This window comes from Haliaeetus albicilla, chromosome 10 (genome assembly GCF_947461875.1).
Source record: "Haliaeetus albicilla chromosome 10, bHalAlb1.1, whole genome shotgun sequence".
Lineage (NCBI taxonomy): Eukaryota > Metazoa > Chordata > Aves > Accipitriformes > Accipitridae > Haliaeetus > Haliaeetus albicilla.
The window spans coordinates 37,606,530-37,619,533 of record NC_091492.1 but is presented as its reverse complement, the minus strand read 5'-3'; the positions used below and the strand labels follow the sequence as shown (position 1 = coordinate 37,619,533).

Genomic DNA, 13,004 nt, shown 5'->3' with positions numbered 1-13,004 from the left:
GAGCAGGGCTGCCAAGGGCGAGAGGAGCTTGTTTTGCAGTTGGGCCCAGGAAGATTGCTACATCTGGGAGCTGGGTTGCAGATGCAAAACACGTGCTTTTGAGGGCTGTGGGCTTTCCTAAACAAATATATTTCCTAAACAAATATAACTGGATCCTTTGCCTTGTGCAGGGGAAACCTGTGGATATTATCACAGTGACCCTTCGATCCGTTGATCCGGAGCTGCTGTACACTGTGAAACCATTTTGAGAGGCACGTGCAAAGTGCCATATAGCCAGGGTTGGAAAGGTATGTAGGGCACTGGGACAGGAGGGGTTGGTACGGATCTCTGCAGTGCTGGGAGGGTGGCCCTGCCTCCTGGGAAAAAGCTGAGTCTGTAAAAGAGAAATCTCTTACAGCCTGCCCTGCAGAAAAAGTGCAAGTGCAAATCAATGGGAAAAGATGAAATTTTGTGATTATTCGGGTCCCCCAAAAGCCATTCATCTCCGTGCCTTGTGTTAAATGGCAAATGAAAGTGCTTTTTGTGTGCCCTGCCCAACACCCTGCTCACTGGCTAAACATCACCTGGGCTGGGCGCGAGGCCGGGCTCACCTGGAAACGCACAGCTCTCCTAACAAACAGCTGTTCTTTGGGGCGAGAGGCTCATGCTGGCCATAATGTCCTTATAGGCCTGAATTAATCATCTGTTTCCCACTGATGGTCAAATAAGCACTATTGCACTGGATGGCACGCTCCACTTTGTTACCTAGTGTAGCTGGTAAGACTGTAAATCTGCTTCTGTTTGTCTACTTAAATTATCTTCCCTGCCTTTCTTCCTCTTTTATCTCCTTTCTTCCTCAGTTGCCCACTTTTTTTTATGATACCCGTAACATTTCAAAGTCCACAGCATTTTGCTTTTTGTTGTTCTTCCTCTTTCCCCTCTGGAACGCATTACCCCAGGGGCAGCATTGACAATTTGTGGTCAGGCACGAGACCGATATTTCATGGTGGTTGATTCACTCCCGAATCAGAGGGAGCTGCCGTGTCCCCGGCGGGACGTGCAGCCTCAAACCGTGGGGGCAGAGGACAAGGTGCTGCTCTTTGCTACTAACCTGTCGCTGCTTTACCGATTGAAATCCCGCAACAGGTTTGAGGCCAACAGAAAATGAGCATGGATGAACTGCAGCCCCATAGCCCTCCAGCGATGCTGTGCTTTATCGCCTCTGCTCCTCCTGCTCCCTCAGGCTGACGAAGTCAATGGATTTTGCTTTAGCAGCAATTTTTTCCCCCTTTCCTCCTCTATTCTGTAACGAAAAGTTTCTCGCAGCATAAAGGCTGGAGACACAAATTAATGCCCTTTAATCACCTACCCATAATATACAAAAACAAAGGGTTTCTCACGTCATTCTTTCGATGTTTACTAAAACAGAGACTTTGCTCTGGCAGACCTCTCCTTCACCGGCCAAAACTCATGCTGAAGGTTAACAGCTCCTGAAGTTAATGATTATCTTTCGTTGTTTGCTCAGTGTTTCAGAGTTAAAACATGTAAATATGACTCCCCCGTGTAATTGCTGTGGTCAGCCAGCAACAAGCACTGCAGAAAACATAAACACATCTATTAGCAGAGAGAAATGTTACTCCCTTGCCTGGCCTCCCCAGGCTCCCAGAAGTGTCTGCTTGCCCAGAAAACAGCCAGCGCAGGATAACACCGTCCTGCTTGGGCTGGCGATTACAGGGAGCCTGCTACGAAAACCCCCTCTCAAAATAGCAATTCCTAATCTCCCCCAAGGCCATTAATCAGGTTTCTAATCCAGCAAAGCTGTCCATACTGTAACGTGCTGCGATTCCCAGGCCTTTATTAGAAACCCCTCTCGGTTACAGCATTTACTGGGTCAGGGGACTGATGGCAACCCTTGCCTGGGCAGAAATAGCTGCAAATATTTTGTGAGACAGATCTGAGTGAGTGGTTGACGCCATGGCCTGGCTGCACCTTACCTGTGGGTGCTGGATGTTACCGAAGACTTGTCTGTGTAGAAATACAACATGACACCAGCTCCTAATTCGGTATTTTCTGAGGACTGAAAGCAATCTCTGCTTTTCTGGAGACAAACACAATAGCTGGTCCTGTCCGATCACTTTCGAATTAGATAGAAATGGCCTAAACACGTGCGACAGTCAAAGCTTTCTAGGCAGCTTCACCGGGGTGGAGGTTTTGCCCCTGTATCTTGGCTAAATTCCAGCTGGGGTAATTGTATTTGCCTCTTGCCCATCTTTCCCTGGGTGGTTCTGACTGTCTCGGAGGACCTGAGGAGTTGCGGAGGTGGGGTGATGTGACTGATGTGGATAGCTTGCACACAAGTATTTGCAGTATTAATGGGGAATCCCTCCAGCAAAGGCCAGTATATAAATGTAAACTCATCACTCACAGAGCGAGTCAAAATCCTCGTGCACGGCTGTACACAAGCAGGTGGTATTAGTGAGGCAATGGGCTGTTAAATCACCTCCTGCTAGACGAGCTTTAAGAGGCTCCCTGCATCCCAGGATATTTAAACTTTGAGGCTCTGGTTGAGGAGATACAGGCTCCCAAAGGGGCTCAGCTGGCGGATGCTGCCGGGACGGTGGGCACACTGTGACCGGGGGCTGTCCCGGGGCTCAGCTGTGTCTTGGCTGCTCGTGGCGGGGATGCCATGGCCGAGCCCCAGCTGGGGATTTGCCTCGGTGGTTCCTGGTCCCTACGGCTGTGCCGCGCAGCCTGGTCTCCCTGCCCAGCTGGGAGAGGGTGCAGCAGGATGGGGAGATCGGGCGGGTGGGCAGTGTTTTCTGCGCCCCAGGGCTTGTCATCCCACTCACACATCCCACTCCGCAAAGCCGTTTTAAGTAGAACCACCACCAGTCTTGGGTATACGGGAACCAACAGGAAGGTTTAAAGGCACCGGGCACTGAGACCGTGGCGGTGAGCGGCAGCGTGCTGCACCGAGATACCTCCCTAACACCAAACCCAGACGGCAAAAAGAGTTTAATAAAACTTCGGAAATGAATTGAGATGTGTGAGACCTCCAGATAACCAAGCACAGCTAACATTGTTGGGATGTGCACAACCACGCGCCTCTCCGGGAAAAGCCCCCGCCGCCTCCCAGCCTCCTCTCCCCTCACCGTCCTGGACCGCAGCCACGCAGGCTGCAGCAGCCCGGCTGCAACACGCATTCATGGGGAAGACGATAAACACAGCATGTTTCGTTTCTTTATTTAGCATGTTCCTCCCAAGAGGCTCCAAGGTCTTGAACTCTGGGTTTTACTGAGCTTGCTGTTTATCCGCCTGGGCCTACGTGCGCATGTGCGTGTGCGGAGGGGGGGACACACCACTTTGGTGGCAGCGGTTTCCTCCGAGCTCCCGGGTCCAGAGCAGCCCCGTCCTGCAGCTGACGGCCTGTCAGCAAACACCGCAGCAGCCTCTGCGTCCCATCAGCCCTCCGCCAGCACCCAACTGCACCCACACTGCGCCCAGATCAGCTGGCCTTCCCCTGGGTTTTGCTTTCACCTTGCGCTGTTGACGTTTGTCCGTACATTTTAGCCTCATTTTGCCGTTCCTTTTTTCCCCCCATCCCCCTGCCCTTATTAACATCGTTTACCCAGTGCCCGGGAACTCTCCCATGCCCCGTGAAACTCAGAGCCCCTGCTGCTTTCCCATGCTTTCCACATCTGGGTGGCTCCATGCCCCATCTCCCAACATCAACCTGTGCCCTGTCCGTGCCTGTCCAGGGGAAAAAAAAAAAGTTATCTGAAGGTTAACATGGGGCCCTGAGCAGGCCGGGTGTGGGGTTGGCATCATGCTCTTGCCCCACACCGTGGCTCCTGCCGGCTGGAGCCCTGCGTGGCATAGCCAAAACGAGAGCCCCCACCTTGCTCAGCTGCCCGTCCCTATCCTGAGAACACCCCACAGGGGTGCGGGGCTGGCGTGTCCCCGGTGCTGGATGCTGCCAGCACAGGGCAGTGACTCATTTTGCCGCTCGGGGCTCTGGGTGTGGATGTCTTGCTCGTTTCTCGCCTTGGCAGCAGCAGCTTCGCTTGATCAAGGGCTTTTGCTCCTCACCCGGCACAGCGCAGGGTGGCCGGCGGTCGTGGTCCTCGTCCACTGCGCGGTGTCTGATCGCATCGGGCCACAAACTTGGAGCAAAACTACCTGCTTCATCCCTTGGTTTCCTAGAAATCCAGCGGCCGGCTTGGCAAGCAGAAACCCAGTCCACAGGGCTTGTTAACTCAACACAGCAGTGACCATTACACGGAGATTTGCATGACGAAGTGTTTGCAGCTGTGCCGGAGGGTGGGGGGGATGTTTTTTAATCTTTGCTTTTTTTCCATTTGAGCTATGGAGGCAAAGCAGCCCTTCGAAACGGCGCAGAGGGACACAGCCTGCATGCACAAGCGGGCAAATGGGGCGTTTGAGCCGTGTCTGCCCACTGGAGCCCAGGAGGACACCCTGCCTGCGTCCTGCAGTGCCTGGGCACGGCTCCTCCGCTGCCAGCCCTGGTGTGGGGCAGGCTGCCGGGCAGCCCGGGGCGACAGGGGAAGGCGTTGGGAGCTCCTGCTGGAAACCAGCCCCGACCCAGGGAAACAAGCCGCCAGGCACTGCGCTGGGGCCGTTAGATGCTCAGGCTGGTGGCATTGAAAGAAAAACTATTTCAGTGCAATAAACATAACCTGAGATGCAGCTGCAAGCAATGGGCAGCGTGCCCAGCTGTCCTTGGAGGTGGGAGCCCCCAGAGCCCTTCTCCAGCCCTGACTGCACCCCTGACCTCGCAGCGACGCTGCGCCTTGCCATTGCTTTTCTTTCCGTCTCTTGGCTTCACTTTTCCCTTTGCCTTTTTTTTTTTCCTCTCTTCTCTCTTTTTTCTTTTTCCCTTTTGTCTCCTTGGCTCTTTCTCCCTTTCTGCTGTGCCACAATCAGACAAAGCTTGACACCCGGGAGCAGTTATTGGCTTTGTGAGATGCTGGTGACCAGCAATACCATGGCCTGACTTTGCTGGCTGGGACACGACCCCTTCCCGGGGGAAGGAGCAGCGCTGATGCCTGTGTCTGCCTGGGAGGGAGCCTGGCCGGTTCAAGGTGCAACATCCGAGCCCTTTGACGGTACGAGTTGTTGGTCTGGCGCCTGTTAGCGAGCATTAACACGCTGCAGTTTTGCCACTCAAAAATCCCAAGACTTGTAACAAGAGCTGGAGCTTTACCCGACGCTGTCAGTGTGAAGGGCTTCATGGAAACTTCTCTGGTTTCTGTGCATGTCTGCTCTGAAAGCCAAGCTTACCTCCTCTGAGCCATGCAGTAGGTCCCTAATTTGAATTATGTACAAGAGGCGAGGGCAGCAGCCAGGCTGTGCAAGCGTCTCCAGCCTTCACCTCAAGGGTCGGTGAAATGTGCCCCTGGGCTGGCCCAGCTGGGTTTCCCGGGCACCAGCAGCCAGCAGCAGTATCGGTAGAGCTGTTGGTTACCCCTCTTTCCCATTTTTCCCCAATTTCCCCTCTTTTTTACATGAAGCCGAGCTGCACAAGCGTTTCATCCCCTGAGACGCTGGACCAAAATGTGGAGGTGGGTGCTGTCCTCCCAGGGAAATCTCCTCGCAGTCAGCACCGCCTGGCTCCAACGCTGCCTAAAACCTGCCTGAAAATGTCTGTGCCTGGATTTACTGCAGCCCCGTTGGGATGCTGGGCAGGCACCTGCCTGTACGTGGGCAGGTTACGGGACGGATGCTGAAGCCACCCGACGGGCAGGGATGCGGACCTGAGGACCATCCCCTCTGCTCCCCATCACTCAGCACCCTGCCACCGGCTCTGCATGGCCCCAGACAACATCTCCTTGGTACGAGCTCTGAGCGGCATCTGGTTTGGCTTCGCTGTTGCTCCCCGTGGCTTCGTTGCGTTGATTTTAATGGAAGATGAAAGAGTGGCAGGGGTGCGGTGGCGGCAGAGCCGGCCCCATGCTGAATGAAGCTCAGGCTGGCGCCGATTCCTCGACAGAGCGAGCAGCCCTGCCACTGTGAGCGGGGCCGCTTGCAAGCCCTCACCCTTGGAAAAAAACACATACACAGTGCTAAAAAAAAAAATCAGGCCAAACTCTAGCAATGTGTAACTTGTTTTGTTATAGATTAACTGCTGCAATACACCCCAGGCACTTTGCTGAACTGGCCGTTTAACCTACTCTTCCGATCCTTTTTTTTTTTTGTAAGATGGGCACGCCACAAGCCATCTGTGCTTTTATGGGGAGGTCACAGGCTGCAAAGATGTTTGTCTCGCCTCTGCGCATCTCCAGGCGGGAGGCTGGGAGTGTGTGTGTGGGGGGTCCACATCTAAGCACCCCATCCCCACGGCTGTGGGACACAGCCCAGGCACGGGTCTGGGGAGCACCCTGCCACAGGGGACAGGTGATGGCCAGGAGCCAACACCCTTCATTTCGGTGCCGAGTAGAAATGCCGCGTTACCGACTGATTAATTCTTCCCCGAGCATCTGCCCCCTCCTCGCAGGGGCTGCCGGAGCGCGTCTGCCCCCCTGCCAGGAGAGCCCTTTGCCGGGCGCAGCGGTGCTGAGCCGGGTGCTTTCCTTTCCGGAAAGGTTTCAAGTGCTGCCCGGAGCATGAGAGGGTTTTGCTGACCCTGCAGCCTGTAATCTTACTCCTGGACTTTAGACACCTCCCGAAGCTGCTCTTGGCTCCGATCCCTGCTCCTCCGTCCCCAGGACAGGCTGTAATCGTCTCTTGGCAGGACAGCCCTGACCTGAGCGCTCCGGCTCCCAGCAGATTTCCCCAGCCTCACTGAGTGTTTGCAAAAAAAACCCCCAATGATTTATTCACGACAGCTCAGCTGAGCGGAGGAAAAAAACATGTTGCTCTTTACATCTATTCTTAATTTTGTTTTTTTTTTTCTTATAACAGAGGTTGCCAATAACAATACAGCAGGAACAGCTCCTGGCCCCATAACTGTCAGTTTTCTACCCTTTTTTTGGGGCAAGTGCCAGCCTGGTTTCTTGCCAGCCCGACGTCTGCTGACAAAGTGTCCAGCAGCGACGCAGCCAGGGATTAGCAATGGTGTGAACGAGCCATGGTCCCTCGGCCCCAGATGGTGATGGGGACGGTGGGTGACACCCGGCCCTTTGCTGCTTTTTGCAGTCACTGGGAGGTGACAGCTGCCTCCCCCACCCCAAAATAGCTGTTTATGAAAATATGGCCAGATGAAAGGCAAAACCAACACAGACAAGATAGGGCTTATAGGCCAGTGCTTCAGGATGGGAATTTTCCGGGAATACATTTATTCTGGAAATAAATAAGATGATGGTTCCCAGCCTTTCTGGTCCCACAGGATGAGGGTGTTGGTGGGGCAGCACCTACTGCACCCCTGCAAGACCAGACCTGGGAAAATCCCCGCCGTGATGGGCAGAGGAGGAGCCGGGAAAGTTTGACTCAGCCCTGGCGAGGTGGAGTTGATTTGTGTTAACTGGTTTCCTTGTTTGCGCTGGGTGCGGGTCTGGCGAGGGAGCCGAGCTCTGCCTGGACGGTCCCCACCCCGCGGCCAGTGCCGCCCAGCATCCCCGCAGACCTGGCGTGGATAAGCACGCTCTTTGCCTTATGGGCGGGGTGGGGGGGGAATACATCAGTGTCTTAAAATGCGACCCTCCAGGTTATTCACGATGTAAATATATGCTCTCAAATAAGCAAAGCTGTAAAAGTTGTTTAACGTCTTCCTTGTGTCTCTGCCTGCCTCCTTGCAGATCTCCGCAAGGTCCGTAGCCATAAAGCACAGCGAAAAATGAGCTTATTCAGCTGAGGACCTGGGAATGCTGGGGACCGAGAGACAGCCCAGGACTGGTGGCAATGGAGCCGGATGGAGAAAGCAGGATTATCGCCTGGGGTGAGGCTGGTGCTGCCCAAATCGGGGCAGGGAAGGAATGGCACCCAGCCACGCTGCTGCTAGCCAGGATGCCTGCAGGACCTGGACACGATGAGTCCGTCTCTAGGCAAAGAAAAGCAGCTTCCCTTTGACCATTGAAGCTTGGGAGTCCCCTTGACCACCACCACCAGCCCCTTTCCCCCGCAGGGCCTGACCCCCACTTCTGTGCCACCCAGGGTGTCCGGCGGTGAGAGCGGCTGTGGGAGAGGCCAGCGGGCTAAACCTTCCTCCCCCCACAAGCCCTGGGCTCCCTCCCTCCCCGCCGTGACGCTGGCCCACAAACCCAGCTGCAAACCCTGGGCTGTGCAACAGCTAAATACTGGGAAACTGGGTGAGCGCCAAGGACTTTGATCCCCAGCCATAAAAACCTCCTCCACAAGCTGACTTCTCTTGCGAAATAACCTCCTGGGGAAGGGGGGGTGCTGAGCTGACGCGTGCTGCCCCCGCCGCCTTTGCGGGCCCAGAAAAGGGGGTTTGACTAGTAAGCGATGGGATCGCCTGCGGCCTCGTCCTGTAGCGGTGCGGTGCCAATGCCGGTGCCGGGCAGACGCGTGTTGCACCGAATACATGCATTTACCTTGGATTGCTCCCAAGCGCTCCTCCCCAGTACATCTGCACATACCAGCCGTGGCAAGGCCAGCTGAAAACCTTCCCAGTTGGGAAACACCAAGCAGAGGGCATGTGCCTGGTGTGGCACCCAGCCCCTTCTTCTGGAGATGCCCAGCGGGACAGGACAGGGAGCTCTGCCCACCCTGGGGCCGGGGACATGGGTTATATCAGAGTTATCAGAAGTAGACGTTAGTGTCTGCCTTAAAAAAACCTTAAAAAAGGGGGTTTTAATTTTTTTTTTTAATTTTTTTTTTTCTCTTTCCAGGGGGTGCTCAGCAGCTGCAGCCCACTCCGGCTTGGGGTGGGCAACCCTGAGCCTTGCACTGTGCTGGACATCCAATATCAACCTGGCCAGGTATGAAAGGGCCAGAGGTCCTCTCTGCTAAAGGGCTCAATGAGCCACTGATGAGCAATTTCTTCTTCCCATTTTTGTTACCTTTATTTTAACTCCAGTACCATCCAGCATGCTGGCAGAGCAGGGCCTTTTATGTTATTTAGAAGCAAACATAGGAAACAGAGGGAATTTTTTTTGTGAACATCAGATTGCGGCTTGATCAAATTAAGGCAAAATGGGGTCTGCACAGACATGGATGTGTAAAAAGACGGCAGAAGAGCATCTGGGGCTTCTCATACCAATAAGCCTCCTAATGAGGCAAACACAAACCCTACCCCACAGTCCGAGCACTGCCAGATCCTCAGAGAAGGTGACAGAACCCCCTGAGCTGCTGCTGCAGACATCCCAGGTTTCCAGGCGGACACAGAAAGTGCAGGACCAAGGCTCCTGCGGTCACGGCCAGCCCTGCCGTGAGCTGCTTTTATTTTGCCATTCTGTGGTTAAACCCAGATTTTCCCTGATCTTGCTTGTCACTTTTATTAGCGTTTCTGCTCCTTTATTTATAACTGCAGCCTCGTCTCTCACACCCACGGACACACGTGTCAGCAAGACGCCTCTGCGCCAGGGGCTGATCGTCCTGGGGACGCGCCTCAATCTGCCACCGTGTCCCCGATCGTCCCCTGGGGCCGAGAAGTTTAGGGCATCGGTGCCATAAAGCCTTTAACATCACTCCGGTGTCATCTAGCCGTGGCTCCCCAAGCACGGCAATAACTCGGAGTGTTTTTCCACTCTGCCAAGTAATCCGAGTGACTTCCAGCACACTCCTCCCCGTCTCCCTGCAGTTGGGCTCCAGTGTACATGCTCTCGGTCGTGCCTGGATTTTACGATTTTGCAGCCCAGAGCTGCTCCCCTCCAGGGCGAGTGCTTCGCCCACAACACCCAGCTGGATCCCACGGCGGTCCAGGAGTGTCCGGCCGCTGCGGCTCCTGGTGCTGGCTGGGACCATGCAAAATTCAGTGCATTGGTGCCGAGCGGAGGAGCTCGCCGCAGGGCTGGGGCATCCGCTGCCGACCCCCCATGGTGCAGCGATGGCTCGGCAGCGTGGGAGAGTTTCCTTCTTTTATTAGCGAGCACGCTGAACTTTCCCGTACTCCCCATGACGTTCCCATGGATCGGGGTGAAATCAGGGTTTGGCTCCGTGTTGGCCCCTGTGCAGTGCCTGGGAGAGATGGGCCCAGTTCTGGTCCCAGTGGAGGGGATGGAGGCAGCATCACCAGCATGCCTTTGCCTTCCCACCACCAGCCGACCAGGGCTGCGGTACCCACCAGCTCTGTGGAGCTAGGCACGGACACAGCATCTGACCCTTTCTCTGGAGAAAGGAATTTTTTTTTAACCAAAAAAAAAAAAAAAAAAATCCCAACCCTAAGCATGTTTTTTAAGGAGAAACAACGATTAGAAATACTGTAAGCAGTGGAGACAAAGCACCAAAAATAGCATCCGAAGTTTCCTCCGTACGCTCTCCCTGCAGGCAGCCTGCACTATATTTGTCTTCACTTGCCATTTCTGCTGCAATCAATTTGCAATTGCCGCTGGCAAGGAACCCATCTATTAAAAGCTCGACTGAGATCTGTGGCGAAGATGTGTGTAACAAAAAAATCTGGCCGTTCATTAAAAAAAATAAATAGTGTCCTCCTCTGCAGACCTTCCCGGCCCCAACAAAATCAACTAAAATCGTCACCGGCTGCGTTGTCCGGGCTCGGGAGCAGCTGTGGAAACCCAGCGTGGGTTTCCTTCCACGTGGGAAGGGATTTGCTCTGCAGCCGCTCAGAAGTTTGGAAGCACTTGGCGTTTGCTGCGTGTCGGTGCCTTATCTCCATGATTTGCTGCAGGCCGCCCTGGGGAGGCAGATTCCTCCAGGGTCAGTTGCTTTTATCATAAAAACAAATGTTTTCTATCATCTGTTTCATCCCGGGATGAAAGCGCCGATAGAAATCACGCAACTCCGTGCGCTGCCTTGGTGGGCCACGCTGCCAGGTGTTGCCGGGCGCTCCAAAGAAATGGGCTAGGAGGGATAGGGAAGGCAAACCGGAGCCTGGAGCCGTCCCTGCCTTTGCCTAAAAAATAACCCCACGGGGCTGCCTAAAAAAACGTAATAACCCCATGGGGCTCTCCGGTGGCACGTGGCTCTGCCCCCCAGCTTTCTGCCCCAAAGCATCACGGCCAGTGCTGGCACCCAACTGGTTTCTGCCAGACGCCGGCACCAGCTGGGCACCCATCTGAACCCCCTCGGCTCGAGGAAGGGACGCGGAGGGAGGCAGGAGGGCGACGGGGCCGTTTTGAGGAGGCTGAAGGCACGCAGCTTGTGTAGCCAAGCAAAACAGAGGCTGCGGGGGGATACAATTGCTGCCTATAAATAGCACCGGGAAGCAAGCATTAGGGAGGGAAAAAAGCTATTCAAGCTAAAGGACAATGTTGGCACAAAAGCAAATAGATATAATTAGCCATTAATAAATGAAGGCCAAAGATTAGAGAAAGTGTCTAATATCAGAAAAGTGAGAGCTCAGAAGGCTTTCCAGGGGGAAAGGTAGAGGAGACCTCGACCAGCATTTAAACCAGGCTGTGGCTATTTTTTAAAAGCCATTAAGTTATGAGCTGTCAAATGCAGCCCGCTGTGACTGCAGATGAGCCTTTTTTTCTGTGTAAAAGGGAAGATTTGGCCTCTCCGTGACGTCAGGAACCACAGAGGGGCCTGGGAAGCTGTCCCGTGCACAGCCCCACGGGTACAACCCCGATCCCCAGTGCTTCCTCCGCCCTCGGGCAGATCGATCGATGCCAGCCCTTCCTGGAGCCCTGTGTGCCCGCTCTGCCCTTCACAACCCCATCAGGGACCAAGCCTCTCTGGAGGGATGTTTTAATCCCCAAAGCTTCCCAGCAATGCTGGGAGGGGTGGAGGCAGGTGCTGGGGACACGGGAGGTTTGGTCTCACCACGGTTAAGGCATCGTGCTGGCAGCGGCAGCTCCTGCCAGCCTGTCCGGCAGCGGCCAGTGAAGGGCTGCTGCAGCGGGCTACCTCCTACAGAGCCAGCCCAGGGCACTGCGTGGTCAGGAAGGCGTGATGCCCCTGCACCCTCCTTATCTCCGGAAAATATCAAAGCAACCAGCCTGGAGTCGTGCATAGAAGAAAACCCAGCAGAGATGCAACCCCCTGGGCCAGCGACGTGGGAAGAGCCCCAGTGGAGGGAGCAGAGGGGTCTGGGAGAGGTGGTTGGTTTTCTTTCCTTTTTACGAAAGCAAACCTGGATGAACAAGTACGTGAGGGATGAGTGACAGCGAGCACTGAGCTCACTTGCCTCAGCCCCACTGACCTTTAAACGGCGACCAGTGGGAGCAAAGTTGTCGCTGGCATTGTAGCAGCTCTGAGACTTTGCAAAACTCTTGTTCACGCCCTGAGCAAGAGATGGACGGGCACCCGTCGTGCCCGTATGCACCCTCCTGCGTGTCCCGTGGCAGAGCCGTCGAGGCAGGAGGCACAGCCCTGTCCTGGACACAGGGACTGGTGCCTGCAGGACATCTGCCTTGTGCCCACGTCAGCCCTCCACCCTGGCCCCGGCTCCATAAGCCCTGTCCCTGCACCGTCCCCTTGGGAAAGAGCAGGGTGGAGACCCACAGCGTGTCCCCGTGGGATCTCAAACACCCCCGGCCTTCGTGGCAGAACCGGAGTTGAGCTGTTCAGGGATTGCTGTGAGCAGCCCCTGCAGTGCTGTGCCTGTACAAACCCCAGGACAGCTCTGCTCATCCGTGATAAGAGCAAGAACCCGGCGCAGGCAGGGAGCAGGCGGAGGGGCCCCCTTATCTGCTACAGTCATTGCAGGCTGCCGCGATGCCTTTGCTTTGCTACCAGGGGAACTGTGGGATTAATTTTCCCTTGTAGGCTTCACAGAGAGCCCGGTGCCTTTCCGGAAAACACACTTTAGCCAAGAAGCCATTACTGGCTTGAGTGCAAATTGTACCGTCTGTGCTGTACAAGCAGGTGGAGTAGATAAAGCCGTGTTCTCTCTGGCCTTGAAACCCTTCACTGACTCATGCAGCAGCGTTCCGTACTGTCCCTCGCGGGGCCGGCAGCACCCTGGCTGTCCAATGCTATCAGCC

General features: G+C 55.0%; 1 long non-coding RNA gene across 1 annotated transcript; it reads left to right on the top strand.

The window, feature by feature from the left end:
* Positions 1 to 176: 176 nt before the first annotated feature.
* Positions 177 to 11,465, top strand: LOC138687468 (uncharacterized). Its single transcript, XR_011326653.1, has 3 exons — positions 177 to 287; positions 7,734 to 9,298; positions 9,331 to 11,465. It is a non-coding gene; the product is annotated as an uncharacterized lncRNA (long non-coding RNA).
* Positions 11,466 to 13,004: the final 1,539 nt, after the last annotated feature.